General features: G+C 38.1%; 1 long non-coding RNA gene across 2 annotated transcripts in view; it reads left to right on the top strand.

Annotated features, from left to right (window-relative positions):
- LOC139084541 (uncharacterized) overlaps nucleotides 1-16,532 on the top strand; it is a 54,177-nt gene that overhangs the window by 25,565 nt on the left and 12,080 nt on the right. Inside the window, exons 2-3 of one of the 2 annotated variants that reach the window (XR_011541997.1) lie at nucleotides 11,550-11,670; nucleotides 12,378-12,442. This is a non-coding gene — a long non-coding RNA (uncharacterized lncRNA). Of the gene's footprint in view, nucleotides 1-11,549; nucleotides 11,671-12,377; nucleotides 12,594-16,532 lie in introns of those variants that run through there. The other variant, XR_011541996.1, reaches the window with a different exon arrangement.

Here is a 16,532-nt window from a genome sequence, read left to right on the forward strand (position 1 = left end):
ATATTCAATGAGGCTTCAGTGAAAATCTGTGCATGCGATTTTTTCAATCTTATTTGGTTACTTTCAAATGTACAGATATGTTTCAAGAATAGTATCTAGACCAGTACAAAGAAGAATTGAATAACGTTTATCCAGATTCACCATTTTTTTTCATTTTGCCACATTTGTTTTATTATTCTATGTGTATATATTTACTTTTGCTCTAACATTTCATAGAAAATTGCATACAGTATGCCATTTAATCCTAAATTCTTCAGAGTATATTTTCTACAAATGAGGAAATAACTGTAATAAATTAAAGGATTTTAATATGGACAAAAGAATACTATCTAACCTATAGCCCGTACTCGAATTTCACCAATGGCCCTAATAATATTCTTTCTGCCAGCTCTATTTTCAGGATCCATTTCAGATTTTGCACTGAATTTAGTGACCAGGACATGCTCACTAGACCTTTTAAACTGGAGCAGTTTTGGAACCGTCTGTTGCTTTTATGAAATAATTTGAAAAATACAGACAGCCTATTTAGTTTGTAGACTGTCCCTGTTTACGTTTCCTCACAATCAGACTCAAATTATTCATTTGTAGCAAGAATACAACATAAGAGATGCTGTGTTTACTCAGTTTATTGCTCCAGAATGTTGGTTTGTTCCATTGTTAGTGACTTTTACTTTCGTCGTTTGATTGAGGCGTGTCTGCCAAGTTTTTTTTATTTTAAAATTACAGTGCTTTTCTTTTTCTGAGGAGATGCTTTGACTCTATCTAAATACCCTGTTTCTCATTAAATGTTTGCATGTGTTGATAATTCTCATCTGAATCATTACGTCTCTGATGATTACAAAGTAGTGATTTTCTAACCCTGTCATCCCTACATTTATTAATAGGCATTTCCACAGTAAGAAAGAGCTTTCCTTTCACTACATCTATTTATTTATTTGTGTGTTCCTTATCAGTAAGGACTCATGGATTTTTACTTAATAGATATAAATTCTTGGCAATGTATTTCATGCCTTCTTAGGGTAACCTACTTGGAAGTTGAGATTCTTGAAATAACTGCATGAAATTCAGCCAAGTTACTTTCCAGAAATCCAAGATTTGGAACTCCTCCCACTTGTGTATTAAAATGCTTTCCTCTCTCCCAGCTGTATTTTCCCATATTTGAGATTTGTCAATATCATAGGTGAAACTTGGAAAACTGGTATTTTATTTCATAATTTGTGTTTACTAATCAGATTGCAGGTTTATTTCATATTTATTTTGGTATGCTCATTTATGTCTTTTTTTTTCTTTTGGACTGTTGGTATTTTTCCTATTGAATTTTTTAAGGATACATACTTTGACATACAATCATCCTTAAAATATCTTTCCTGCCAATCGTACTTGTGCTGCAAATATTTACGAAAGCCCTGGCAGCTCTACTTCACCAGCTCAGGAAGTTTCTCTAACCCTCTTTTCTAAAAATTATCAGGAGGATGGCCAGTTTCCAACACAGCTGTCTGAAACCCAGGCCCCTGGTGTCTTATTTGTTGTTTGTAACCTGATGTCTTGTGCAGACGATGCCTCTGTAGGATCATCACCTAGCTGCTGATTTTTGTTTTACCCCTGGACACTGTAGCTCAAATTAGCTTCAACTCTATGTTCTGTAGCCTGAGGAGAAGTTCTGTTTTAAGCCCCATATTCCCTCCAGGTACAATAGCCTTGGGTTCTGCTTGTCTTGGAGGGAAATTTTGACAAGTAGAAGATACATTTGGAAGAATACAGATTGTGGAGGTTTTTACATTCCAGCCAGCACCTGTGAGTGCTTCATGTAGATTAGTGGTTCTTAGCATTTGGCCCTGGGAACCCCCAAGACCCTTTTTAGGGGGTCAATGAGATCAAAATTATTCTCATCACAAAGCTAAGATGTCATGTTTTCACTCTTGTTCTTTCATAAGTGTACAGGGGAATTTTCCAGAGGCTACCTGATTTCTGATATGGCCACAGATTGAAGGTAGAAACCTGTAAGAGAATCCAGCCATGTTCTATTCAGTCAGCCACTTCATAGATTTGCAAAATTGTAGGGGCAGACCTGGTGGTGTAGTGGTTGCGTTCACAAGCACCAGTTCAGCAACCCAGGGTTCACTGGTTCGGATGCAGATTGTGGACCTATACACTGGTGATCAAGCCGTGCTGTGGCAGCATCCCACATAGAAGAATTAGAAGGACTTATAACTAGGACATACAACTGTATACTGGGGCTTTGGGGAGAAAAAAAAATGAAAATGTAAAACAATGATATTCTTCTCACTAGAATTTTTTTAAAATGTAGTTAGTTTTCATTAAGATATACTACTATTAGGATGTAATTGATTTTCTATGTTTTTATTTTGAAATTAATTATTTAATTTTAAGCTTAATTTCTAATAAGGTAAATAACAATTGAAGAAACACACATGAATGAAATCACCCTCACAATTTGAAAATAAAAATAACAATTATGTCACCTCTCTGCTGAAAAATCATCAATGACTACCCTGAACATAGAAACGTCTAATAATTGTTGGGACTCTACACCGCATGTACTGACTCATGACCACGTGACCAATCTCTTTCACTCTGGAGATGTTATTTACCTTCTTTCAGGTCCTCCAAGGAGTCAATTCCTTTCCAACCATAGGGCCTTTCCAGATGTTGTTCCCGTTGTCAGGAACATTCTCCCCAATGTCTTGCAAGGTTGTTTCATATCATCTCTCAGATCGCCTTTGAAATCACTCCCTTGAGACACCATTGTTGGATTACTGCTGGTCCAGTCTTTAATAGCTCACTCATTTCCATTTTTAGCACCTTGTTGGTTTCCACATAGACTTTATTAATTTAATAAGCATACAGGGAGCAAAAAGATTTGCAAAAAGAGTTCTTAGGCATGGCCAATGCTCCCCCAGCGACCAAGTGCAGTACTGCTTGCTTTTCTCTCTGGTTTTCCACTCTCTTCCCAAACCCTGAGGAACACTCATTTTCTTGTCAGTTCCACGATAGATTCAAAATTTTGCATTTTAAATAATCTTTCTGTAATGAGAGTTATTTTTAATGGAAGAGTCCTAAAATTATGCCAGAGCTGATACCTTCTGTTCAGTCTTTCCAAGTACATTTTAATCTTATTACACTATATTGTGAGTATCTAAAGACAAAGAGAAAAAATTATCTGTGATACACACACACACACACACACACACACACACACACACAGTGACATCATATGCAGCCCACAAATATATTGAAATACACTGAGTTATCTGATTAACTCTATTGTGATGATTAGTGATTATTTATGTACGAAAATGCAAATATTTTTCTTGTCTGAGCTGAGTTTAGCCCTATCTCCATCATCATCATCATCATCATCATCATAAAGCATTTGCTAATTGACAAGTGAACTCAATGGAAATTTGGTGGATGATGAGCCTGGGATGTTATGGTAAGGAAAGGGTTACCAGATGTGATATCATTCTTGCTGGATCTTGTAGACTTCTGGGATAGCGGAGGGTTTAAATGCAACTTTAAAAGAAGAGTTGCCTTAGAAGATTAAAGGGAGAAAATCCACTCAAGGAAAATTTTTTAAAGGCATGATTAAAAATGCAGAGATGTCCCTGACTTGTTTGTAGACTGCTGAATCACTCAGGGTGCTTGGAATTGATTAGGATTTTTACACTTCAAAAGAATATGGAGGCATCAGAAAAAGTAGAACAACTGTCACCGGAGTAGGTCACAGCTCCACTTTGAAGAAGAGAATGTCTATTTTCCACCCTCTTCCTTTTTGTGCGCGCCTCAGTTTTCCGTTTAAGGAAGTGCAGACATCCAGGAACAGCAGTGATTTCATGCTACCGAAAGTCACGCCGGTCATGGAGAAAAGTGATTTGACAAACCCGTTGCCACTAAAGCGTATTTACTTTTGGTCTTAACTTTTTCTAGAGAAAGTTTTATTTTAAAAAACAGACTTGAAGAAAACGCAAGACCTAAAGTCTGCATGACTGTTATTAAAGCCTGCAGTGATAGGGAAGACAGTCATCTGTCTTCTCTGACCAGAGGGCTCCTCTGGTTCTTTGAAACGACACTAACTAGCTACCTACTCTTCTTCATCTTTCACTTTCTACAACACAAAACTCTAACCAAGTCTCTTGAGAACATGCTCTTGTGAACTGAGCATGATTCACACATCTCTCTCAAAACTTTTGTTCAACTGCTTCCTCTAATTAGCAGCTCTATATGGGGAGCGTGGTGATAGGAAAAAATGTATTTTTTGAGCCCAAAAGAAGTGAGAACAAATCCTGCCTTCCTACCTGTGAGCAATAACACTGTCACTGATGCTGTTTGCTCATCGGGAACGAGAATAACAGGCACTGCTGTGAAAATTAGACACGACATGAGTCGCAGCATTGGGCACTCCATAAATTAGCTGGTTTGATAGATATTATATTTGTATAATAGATAGGACAGTTATATGACTACGATTGATTGGTAGATATAGATCTTTACATACAGCCTCTGATTCTTCCTCTTTATAGAACATGTTACATATTTTATACGTAGTACAAATGTTGTCTCTGCTGCCTTTTCTATATGTGCAAATCTAAGCTATCTATCCAGTTACAACACCATCCATTCAGGAAGGACAGTGGCCATAAACAACTGAGAGGGCACATTTGTGCCTACTAGCTGCTATCAACTTTATATTTAAATTCAATATCTATGTTAAATAGCAGTCCCTCCTTGATGTCTTTATTGATACCACTCCTGTTCATAAAGTCTCCCTCCCTGGATCCCCCTAGCCCCTTTTTATATGTCTATTTTATCTTGATAATTGAACACTTTTTAATTAACCTATTTCCCATGTTACAACTCCCCTACACCACCTCCCAAGTAGATTGCAATCATTTTCAGAACAGGGAATATGTCACACTTCTTTCATAACTCACAATATCATGGGCAATACCTACATATTAAAGAAGCTTCAAAATATTTGTTGAATTTTATTGAAATGAATCTACTAGGAATGGGAAATGACACATACATAGCTCTCCAATCATTGTCGAGCCCTTTTTTCATTCCCAGCTATGCTGCCTATGCACCCAGCCAGTGACCCCTCCCTGCAAATGCATTTGCCATGGGTTTGATGATTGTGCCACTGTGGCAGAATAGAAAGAATTTGTTTATTTACCTGTTCGGCACAATAGGCTCTCCTGTTCCGAAGTGGAATGTTTCCGTGTATGATTACTTTTGAAGAGGAAAGTTTCTGTAAGAAGAAACTGGAAAGAGTTTGCTCCTGCTCTGACTGCATTTTTTAATCATCACTGTTTGCCCCTCCAGTGTGTCCGCCCATTTCCGAAGCCAGGCTCATGATTTTGATGCACCATCATGGCTAAATACAGTATATCATTTCAGCAGGCTCTTCACATTGTGTTATTGTTAATGATGCTTTTTATTTACCAGAACCATAGGCAATATGATATTACTCTCATTCAGTGAGCCCGGCAGGATACTTTTTAAAAGTGTAATGCATTTGCTCTAATGTCTCTGATCAGGTGGATCCGGCCTGGAAAAACTCCAAGTTGGATAATTACATTTTTGCTACCTATAATTTCCACCACCCCTTTGAGAGCTTGTAACACTCTTCTCCTTTCATACTCCACACATACGTGGTGTTTGCTGAACACTATTTTAAAAAGAAAAGAAATTCAGCCAATTTTAACCTCCAGGAGGTGAAAGAAGAACAACCCAAAACAGAGAGGTCAGAATGAACACTTCTAAAATTGTGACGTCATTGAAATTTGTCTTTATTTTTCCTCATGCCTTTAATATTCCTGTCCTTTTTTACCCCTTTTCCATGACCCATCTTCTCTCACTTTCAGATAAACAGTATTCTCATGCAATTGATTTTTCCAATAATGAGAGGAAGAGATCTAAGAAAATCATTCTTTCTAAAGCATACATATTATGTTTGATAACTTGTCCAGAGATATTTGAACTTTAAAAAAGAGAGCTACAGCACAAAAGGACAGATTTCCTAAGGCAGAATTTTAGAGCTCTTGTCCTGAGAGAAAAGAGATACTCTCAAGGGGTGAGTGTCATCCATGCACCTTAAATTCTCTCATGCCTACATACAAGAACTGCATGGCTTTTTAAGGTAAAAAGAAATACTAGATTCTACATTTTATTGTTTCTAATAGGTTACATTAGCATACAAGGCTCTTCGCACATAAGGTGGGACAGGGTCAAGAAGAATGTTTTTAATGTTTTTAACATAAGGATCTCAGGATCAACATTTTTTTTGGAAGGTAAAATTACCTGAAGTCAAGTGATAGAGGTGAATAACTAAGCTGAGTAATAATATCTGAGTACAAAAAAGGTTTGACCTTGAGATCCATAAAATAATAAGACTAATTTCCAATTCTGACTGGTAGAATTAGAAGGGTTGTCATGGCAGGATATTGATCCTTGTGTCATAATTACATGAACAGATGACTTTTAAAGGGAAACTCTTCCTTGAGTATGTAATGTCCATTTCCATGGAGTTTCACATTGGTTTTTTAATGGGCATACATGATGTGCTCATATTCCTTTCACATGTCTCCCTTCCCTTTGGGGACCTGGATGCTCACAGCATTCCTAGTCCGTGTCAGCCCATCCAAATGCCTCATTCAGAGTTCTACCTCAAAGTCACATGCGGTTTACTCTCTAGGCAATTGCTCAACTGACAATGAGAGCTGACATCACTGTGATGGAGGAGCCCAGCATGTATTTATGAAGCATTAATTCAGTTCATAATATTACAACTATCAAAGTCAACTAATGTAGATTTTATTTTATACATTTTCCCTTTTGATTTTCTGATATGCCTCGATTTTGTTGATTCCATGCAGACTTATGGGGAGAATTTGCTGTATATTGCACTAAATAGGCACATGCCACTTTTATCTAGAAATTATTTGGGGCAGAGCTGAGCAGAGCGATGGATTCTTCTGTTGCACTGGACTCAGGACGGGGCCAAGGTGACTCTTACGGGAGTTGGCCACACACCAATTTACATCTGAAAGTGGTGGTGTTAGTGGACAGAATCACCTCAGTCTCTGAAGTTCTAGCAGGGAAGCAAATTTTTTGAACAAGGTAATAATTTAAATTTTAGAAGTGTTACATTTTAGGTGCTTGGCAGGACAGAAAGGGAAACACTCCAAACGAGTCTACATATTTGGAAGTGATGCTATTTAAAAGTAAGAAAAAAAGACAGTATCCTTTCTTTTGAATTTCTTTTAAGTGCAATCAATGGGCTCATGTTTAACTTTTGTGCTTATACTCAAAGTCGCCAATTCTTTTGCTCACCTGGTTTGACAGTCCTTGCTGACAAGTTTCCCTGGTCTCTTGTCCTATCTTGGCAGTAAGTTGGCTCATATTCTTAGCCTAGCATCTTGTGCTTGTAATAGAGTTTTGGGTTAGTATGACCTTTGAACACCATCATTCCACAACTTCCATTTCCAGCTGGTTTTAGTACTGCAAACATAGTCCATTAATGACACATCTCAAATGTTTTCCTTGTAGTATCTTATTGTTCTATGACTTTCTTTGAGGATCAGAGTCTTCCTGTATTCATTTCTACTGCCTTTTCTAACTTTGCGAATTGGTTAAATGTCCATGTTATTTAAAGCACAATTCAGCAACCTCCTCAACTTTAGCCATTGCTTTCTCCTTCAAAAATCTTGTCCACACTTACAGAGTCAGTCCTTGCTACTAATCTTACTAGTCCTACTAATCTACTTCCTGCTAGAACAAGGGCTGACAAAATTTTTCTGTAAGAGACCAGTTGGTAAATGTTTTATGCTTTGTGGCCTACATATGGGCTCTCTTGTCTATGGTTGGTCTATTCTTCTTTGTATTTTTTGGTTTGTTTGTTTTTACAACCCTTTGAAAATGTAAAAAGAAAATTTTCACTTGAGTCATTCAAAAAACTTACTGATCCCTGTACTAGAGACCAAAGGGAGGAACAAGAATGTATTCTCATTCTGTAAAGACGTTAAGACGACTGAGGAGAGATGATGAGCAATTGATATTAAAAATTAAGGAGATAAAAGTGATGATCTTGGAATAGGTAATTTTCCTAAAACTTTGCTTTTTGGAGGAAGTCCAATCTCTTTCTAACTTTTCTGTTTTCTAAGTACGACTTTTCTCTTATCTTATACTCTAGGTGGTCAATATATTCTTGGCCTTCTACAAAGTATTCAAATAGTCCCAAGTGTTTGTTATTTTCTTTCAAATCAAGTAGAGTGTGTTTATGGTTCCTCCTTAGAGAATAGACCCATCTTGAGTTGACGTGGAATTGGACTGGCCTTCTTAAGCAGGCAGTGTCTGAGGAAGGCTGTGTACTTAACAAGCTGTGTGATGAGATGACCTTTCAAAATCCTTTTCACACTCTTGGCATCCTACTTTTCTCAAGTTACTATTTCGGATTCTGAAAGATTTTGTTTGGTCTTTGAAAATTCGTATTTAATGGAAGATATTAACACCATAACTCATGTTATCTGTCACTTGGCTTAGTCATATTGGAAGGCAGACCTTTGGACAAGTCCTTGCAGGGAAGACACACTGTAGCAAAGTGAAAGAGACAGGGGGAAAGGAAGGACATAAGAGAGATTGGGGAAAAGACCAACAAAAAAATGTCTTGCTAACAGTTTACTTGATTATACTTCTTTTAACAACTTCCATTTCTTAGAAACAGGATTATTTACCACTAAGTTCATATATCTATACTGATATCCAGAGGTCAAACCCAGGAGGGTCCATGACGTTCAAAAGACACTTTTTTACCTCCACAGCTGTTGAAATAGCTGGGCCAAAGATAATCTACAATTAACTACCTGAGAAATATCTGCTGTCCTGCATCAAATTCAGAAAAAAAGAATAATCTGTTAAGAACAATTTTCCTTCCTAGTTTATTGAATAAACAAGCCAGAAAACAAAACCACACATACCCAAGACAATTTTCATGGCTTAATGAAACATCTCCAAACAAAAAACTATGAATTAATATTACTAAACCTCAAAGGGCATGATGATATAATGGAAGTCATCTGCGACTCAAGAGGAATTCTGATTCTTGCCATATGGGGTAGATAATTTGAAAAGAGTTCATTTGAGATTTCTGATACAACACATTCAGTGTCTCTTTCAGGACTCTGAGTTATTTGTTATCATTTAAAAATTTCATCTAGTGCTTCAGGCTATCTCTCAGTTTTCTGGTATTCTTTTGGTGCCTAGAACAGGGCTTGTCCATTGTAAGATTCAATAGAGATATATTGTCCAATTGATTAAATTTTATCCCCAAGCTACCCTTGAACCTCATAAATCTCTTCCAACTCAAATTTGTTACTCTGAATACATGAAAGAGGGAAAGGATGGTGCACCCCTCTGTGCCCTGCTTTAGTCACTCATTGTCCTTGCATCAAGTTACAAAGATTTATTTCTTTTAATCAGCCGTGATCAAACAATCCCTCTAACCAGTTAACCTTTCAGGTTGTTTTCACCTTATTTCTCAAAATTTGTCTTCAGCTGTCTTCTTTCAAGGTGTTCAGAAAGAGCGAAGGCAATATAGTGGGATAGTGTAGTAAATGGACCAAAAAGGTGGTAACTTAATTATTGGAAATATGAGGAACACTATCTATCCTCCCCCTCCTGCACTCTAAACACCCATCCACACACACACACACACACATACGCACACTCACAGTCTTCCTCATGGTCATCCATTCTGAAATTCTAACCAATAGAGATATTCATGCATTTGAGTGTTCACATTCCAGGCCCTAATCAGGTAATTATTACCTAAAAATTGCCTTGCCAAACAAGTAGTGGCTGAGGGCAGAGTTACGGGAGGAATTTCACATGGCGTAGGAAGGAGGACAAGGAGTAGGGATTTGGCAATGTGGTGGAGCATTCCTTTTGTTGGTGCTCCCTGATTAAATGTATCTTATGACAATACATTTTTCCAATATTAAGCATTTAAAGTGTTTTCTGGTATTCATTTACCACAAATGATATTAAATTTTACATGTTAATGTGTTTTGTGTGTGTGTGTGTGAGGAAGATTGTTGCTGAGCTAACATCTGTGCCAATGTTCCTCTATCTTATGTGAGATGTTGCCACAGCATGGCTTGATGAGCAGTGCTATGTCTGTGCCTGAGATCCAAACCTGCAAACTCCCGGCCGCCAAAGCCGATCATGCGAACTTAACTGCTATGCCACGGGCCGGACCCTGTGTTAATAGTTTCTTAAAAATTTTTTAATGAATAAAAAGGGAGTGTGAAGGCACCCGAAACAAACTTTCTGATTTGTCAACTAATTTGAGGAAATAGTACAATATGTTTTTCTAAAGGCCAATAAATGGCAGTTTTCTGAGTTTGTGTGATATTAGATCACTTTGCTCCAGAATTTAAAGCTAACTTAATTTTAGTTGCTTTTGTAGCAGGTCTAAATTTACCTAATTTTCCAGACATTCAAATTCCTGTCTATATTGACAACCTCATCACTCTGAGACATTCCAGGCTAGTTTCTCTTGGTTTTAAGGTCATATGTTTTCACTGGGAATTCTAAAACCTTGGGGAATATGAGAACGACAGACACACTGGGGAGTATTCTCTTTCTTAACACTAGCAAAAGTCCAAGAAGATACTCATCAAATAATTGTGAGGCTTGAAAACATTCAAAAGTCATCATCTTCTGCCATGTGCAGAATAATTAAATGCAACATCAGCATGACATCAGTGGTAGATAATTTTTAGCCATAAAATGCCATTCTCTCGCATTAACTTGAGGGTTGTTGGAAGGTTTTGTCTCCATTTCACCAGACAGAGTACAAAACATTGTGACATGCTTAATATTTCTTCCGCCAAGATGTCCACTCCGATTCCTCACCCTTTACAGAGTTGTTGATTTCATCCTGCATTTAGCTGCCAAAAAAGCGATTGCGTGTGCAGCCCCAGTAACAAAGTGAAAATGAATTATGCATCAGAAGAAACTGCATTTGAGTCAAAAAACTTAGACTTCAGCATCTTCAAATTACAATATGATTTAAGAAGGAATACATTTAAGGAGATAGCGATGGACTGAGGTGAAGGGGTCAGCGTTGGCCTGGTTTAATATAATTTAGCTTTCAATTATTTATTTTTTAAAGAGCTACTAAGCACACTGAATCTCTTTAATGGCAATGTCAAAAGTATGGAGACTGGAGAAAAGCCATGAATAATAGTGACAGATTGTTATGCATGGTAATGTTATAGGGCCTGCTGCAAACGAAGCGTTCACCAGAGCAGGGAGAGCAAACGAGGAGCAGCCTGCTCTGAAAGTGAGCGACAGGGCTCCCTTCCCTGAGCTGTGAAGATGGCTGAATTCCACTTCCTTTGAGATCTAACTGGCTTTGTCAAAAAGACCATTAAGCCAATCAGTCCACGAGAATTCTGCACTCCTCTTTTGACAATAGGGACATATAATTGTTTATTTGAATTGTCCACCCTTAATTTTATTGACAGCAAAATGGAGTCAGTAAAATATCCTCACACATTCTTCAAGCAACCATGCAGTGACTCGAACTGTGCAAAGTGGAGGACACGAGGCAAGAATTTGTCCCTCCTTCAGGAAATTGGTCATCAGGTGAGTGGATTTGAACTAATAGGGAAATGTATAGGTGAAACTATGTGATATATAAGTGTTGAAGAGTCTGATGTAAATTGAAAGTGTTTATTAATACAGAGGAAGAAGGGAAAGATCATGGTAAAGCAGAAGACCCTGGACCAAGGTTAGGGATCCCCATATTTACCCATCAACGCACCAAGGGTTCTGCTCCCCTCTGCCCATTATTTACACTTACTCTCTTGCCACAAACAGAATGGACAAGAAGCAATCCAACCATCCCCACGTGCTGTGTTCTCACCTATGGAAGGGCAATTTACTTCTCCCATGGCCATTTCTCACCTAGGTGAGAGAAAAATCTGATTCTGTCAAATGGTCATTCAGCCACACTTACCTACTAGTCTACCCATCTTAGAACCACTTGCCCCACCAGCCCCGTCTTTCCTGGTTTACTGCTAAGCGGCAAAAGTGTGGCAGTGTCATATGGGAAAAAAAGGCAGTGTCATATGGAGAAAAAGAAAACAGAACTGGGAATCAGGAGGGCAGATTTCTAGTCTTGGCTCTTACACGTTTGTTTAGACAACTTTGGGACTTTGTTTCTGCAACTTTTAAGTGAACAGATTGGTTAAATAAGGGCTTTGAAAGCATATGCGTATATGTATATGTACACATATATATCTTATCCTTTTAGTAATGGAATGTTTTTTTCAAAAAATTTTCTTTCTCAGACCCCCAAGTTTTAAGCAGACAGAAGCAGAGCCATACCAGTTGGAGCAGGCACGAGGAACCCAAGGTGTCCAGTTTCCTTCCCACTCCTGGCTGTGCTCCCTGAGGGCTCGGCAGAGTCCAGTCCTAAAATCTACGAGACAGCACTATTTCTAAAGTTCTTTCAAGTTCTAAATTTCTTGGATTTCCTGTCATTCTATAAAACATTTTATTCTAAACTCTTACTATCTTAAAACTCATTCTACTCCTATCTGTACTTTTTTTCAATAAAACGTGGAGAGAAAAGACCTAAAACTAAAGGAATATTTAAGGATACAAATTCGAAAAAAGGAAGTTAATTGTTCCCAATGACCATCTAAGTGATTCTAAGCGATCACCTAACCTCTACAAGATGGCCAGTTAGCAACTTCACAGAAAATTCCTGCAGAAGAGGAAGGAAAAGTCAGTAAAGAGTGTGTCTATCTACCACTTCACTGATAGACCAAAGGGAGTAGGAACTGTTCCCATGGCCAGGGGCAAAGGCTAGGTCACAGATAGTTTTCACTTCAATGTCATCTTGCACACTTGTGCCTGAGGAGGGCAATGTTCTCAGGACTACACAGTCTATGTGTTTCTGTCCTTTGGGGAAGGTGGCAGGGCATGTGGTGCTGAGAAAACATTTCTGCTTCATTTATGAAAATACGTAAAAGCAAAATGCCAATGGAGCGGTATGTCAAGTGAAGGAGGCAGAGTTTCCTCAAGCCTAAGCTAGCTGAATTTGGAGAATACATTATAGAAACAAAGTAACCAAAAAGAAATAAATGCAACTTAGATGAAGATAATTCTTCCTTGATACCTACATAAAAACAAAGTATCCTTCTGATGTAATATGCAGGGTGGTTAATGGCTCAGGTCCTGGATCTCCATTAATCATATTCTTGGGAGGTATTTAATACTTTTCAAATCAGAAAATAGAATTTTTAAAGCAAAATTATTTTCAAAGTATTCAATTTAAGAAAACTAAAATATGTAAGATTAAGAGAGAATGAGAAAAGAATATTTTATTTTAGAAAATCAATGTTATAAAAATGGGGCTGAAAGCAAAACTAAGTACTTTATCTCCAAGAAAGATGGGGATGTATTGATTTCAAGGTTTGCAGTTTCACTTTCTCCAGAATGCTGCCTTGGGTTTGACTTTTAATATTTTGTTTTTTCTCATCATGTAGTCCCTTCTCTCCGGTCATTGAGAGCCAAGTAGAGCAACCCTTTCCTTCTTGGGATGAAAAAAGAAAGAAAGAGAATATGAGCAGAACTCTTTTGTTAAAAGCCAGTGACACCACTCTGATGTCCTGGAATCCATTTTCCGGCAGATCTTAGGCCCTGGAAAAGAATAGAAGCTTTATTTCAGCTAATAGCCAAAGAATTAACTAACTGCTAAAAACTGCTAAAGAGTTATCCAATTATGGTGTAATATCCTGCCCTTCCTTCTTTAGAGAGGAAGTGAAAAAGAAAAGTTAATTATGACTGGGTATAAGAAAAAAAATCCTTGTGGCTGAGTAAAAAGAAATATACATGTTTGTGGGGATGTGTGTGAGGGAGTGAGAGAGCGCCTTCACTTAATGGGCTAATTCATTCCTAGGATCCAACGTAACCTGTCAAAGGTAGCTTCAGTCAGAGTTAACAGGTACTTTGGGATCTTCATGGAGTTGGTGGGATCTAGATAATATTCTTTGTGAATCTCTCGCAATGTACACTTTGATACTCTTAATCTCAAGTTCGTGTCCCTGATGCACAGTAAGCCCATCACCAAGACATCAGTAATTGGAGACAGAGAAAGGCTTATTCAAATTTGCCAAAACGAGAGGGCTGAAAGATAGGTTCTCTCAAATCTGCCTTCTCAAGAGAAGAAAGCAGGGGGTTTTATAGAGCTAAGGGGCTTGGCTTGAGGAGTTTTGGAGAAACAGAGGAGTAATCCATGTTTCTTTCACCCCCATAAGCCCCTGGTAAATCTGACTTCTAGGCATCAATGGCAGCTGGAGGCTGGTTATCTGGTGATCATGACTCCCTTGAAGGCACTTTTTCTCCTTTAAAACAAGCTCATAAATCCTTGTGACCCTTGAGTCCCTCCTCAGGTTAAACAAGAAAACAGCAAATTGATAGGATTAAGCTGTTTTCATAACACAGTCGAAAGGCAATCTTACTGAATATTTACAGTAACCCGCAGGAACCCGGCTTCAACTTCTTCTTGTATCACCTGATTGATGCTGATATAGGGAAGAGATGCAGCTACTCATGCTGTGGGATTATCGTGCCACACAAGAGTCAGAAGAAGAATATGTAGCAGGACATCACATGAACAATCAGATTTCTCTTGGCTTTCTTAGTGTATACTCTCCATTTCTTGAACCAGGACCAAGGAAAAGGTTTTGAAAGAGGAAGAGATACAAGAAAGAAGAAATCCATCTTGTTTTGCTTTCTTTCATTTTTCTATAAATCTTGTTCAGAAAGTTTTGTTGTATTTTGCAGCCTGGGTGGAGATGCTCCTTCCAAAGTCGTGCTGACATTCAACCTGACAGCTAGATAGCACTTAAGTAGTCCTGAGAATCTACTTGCAGAGAGGACTTTGTCGTTTCAGATGGTTACAGTGACAGAAAGACAAGATTCTTGATACTGTTATAAAATCCCTAAGTGACCACATGATTTAGGCAAAAGGTTATGTCATCAAATTCTAAACAGGTAGCCTATTCTGAAGCATAAATCTGGCCTCTAAATTTGGCAGACCACCACAGAAGTGCCCAAGACATGTGTTTGATTTTGTGACATTGGCTATCCTTTTCCTGTTGTGATGATGTAAACGAAAGATATTACATACCTGGAGGACACTAATGCCCACCTAGTAGAAACATTTCAATTACAGATTTTAAAAACGAGTCCTAAAGAAACTATAGAATGTTCTAAACAAAGTCAAATGTCATTTCCTTTGTTTAAGAAAATAGGAAGAGAAAAAAACTATAAGATATAGAGGAAGGAGACCTTCCTAAGGTCATAATGCATGCAGCCTTTTTCCTGTCGAGGTGTTGTTGTTGTTGTTGTTTTCCTCCTGTCTTGCTACAGAAATTCCCTATGAAGAGATTGATTCACTTTGTCACAAACTACCAGATTTGCACCTCCATCCCATACGCATAATCTCACCTCTTCAGATTAGGGACTAGTTTTTATTCTCCAACAGCTCATTCTGTTCCTATGGTGCATTTCATATGCAGATCTAGCCAGTCAACGGCAGAGTGGACACTGATTAGATACAGGAGATGTTAATCTGATGACTTTTAAAGTTGGGGAGGCAGATAACATTCTTGTCAGTGGAGTCAGCCACTATGATACTATTGACTTAGTGGGATTGGCCAAAGATACTGAAGCCCTGGAATTCAACCACTGGAAATGGATTACGGGGAAATGACACCAACATTGGAAAGTCTTGTTCTTTTTGGTCCTTGGGAAATAGACTGGGATGGGATGGTGTGTGACAATTGTTCCTTTTCTCTTTCACTCCATCTTTCTAGGACTTGTTTCATCAGCACATTTTTAAAAAGTACCTTGAATGTAGATGGCTTCTTCCTGCTGAGCTAGTCAAAGTACTTTACATACATTATCTCTCATTTGTCCTCCTCTAATCCTTAGTGTTTGATAAGTGTCAAAGCAATGCACCTTCTTTTTTTTTTTTTAATTTGACCATAACCAGGTATACTAGATTGAAAGTACAGAAAAGTGATTTTCCAAGATGGTATCCAGCTTTGGAATTCCCTTACAATCCAGGAAAAAAGAAAAATACCTTATTTGATTTGCATCACTACTGTACACCAGTAACCTACTCTCCTTTTTTCCTTGAATTTGAGAAGGCTGTACTTCCTATTTTTCTTGCCTTCAGATGAGCTTTGTGGACTGTCCTGCCTTATGAAAGGTGGGCAAAAGTGATCTCACTTCCTGGCTGAAAAGATCTTCCTTGGTTCTCCAGTTTCTCTCTTCTCCATCAGTGGGTATTATGGAGGAGAGCCATCCTCATCCTGAGAACCTACACACACACTCAGAAGCACTATCTGTATGAAGGAGAAATATGAAGTCATGGAGATTTGGGTGTTATTTGTTACATCAGTATAAGCTTAGCCTATTCTCACTAATCC

This window comes from Equus przewalskii, chromosome 7, assembly GCF_037783145.1.
Source record: "Equus przewalskii isolate Varuska chromosome 7, EquPr2, whole genome shotgun sequence".
In the NCBI taxonomy this organism is placed as follows: Eukaryota; Metazoa; Chordata; class Mammalia; order Perissodactyla; family Equidae; genus Equus; species Equus przewalskii.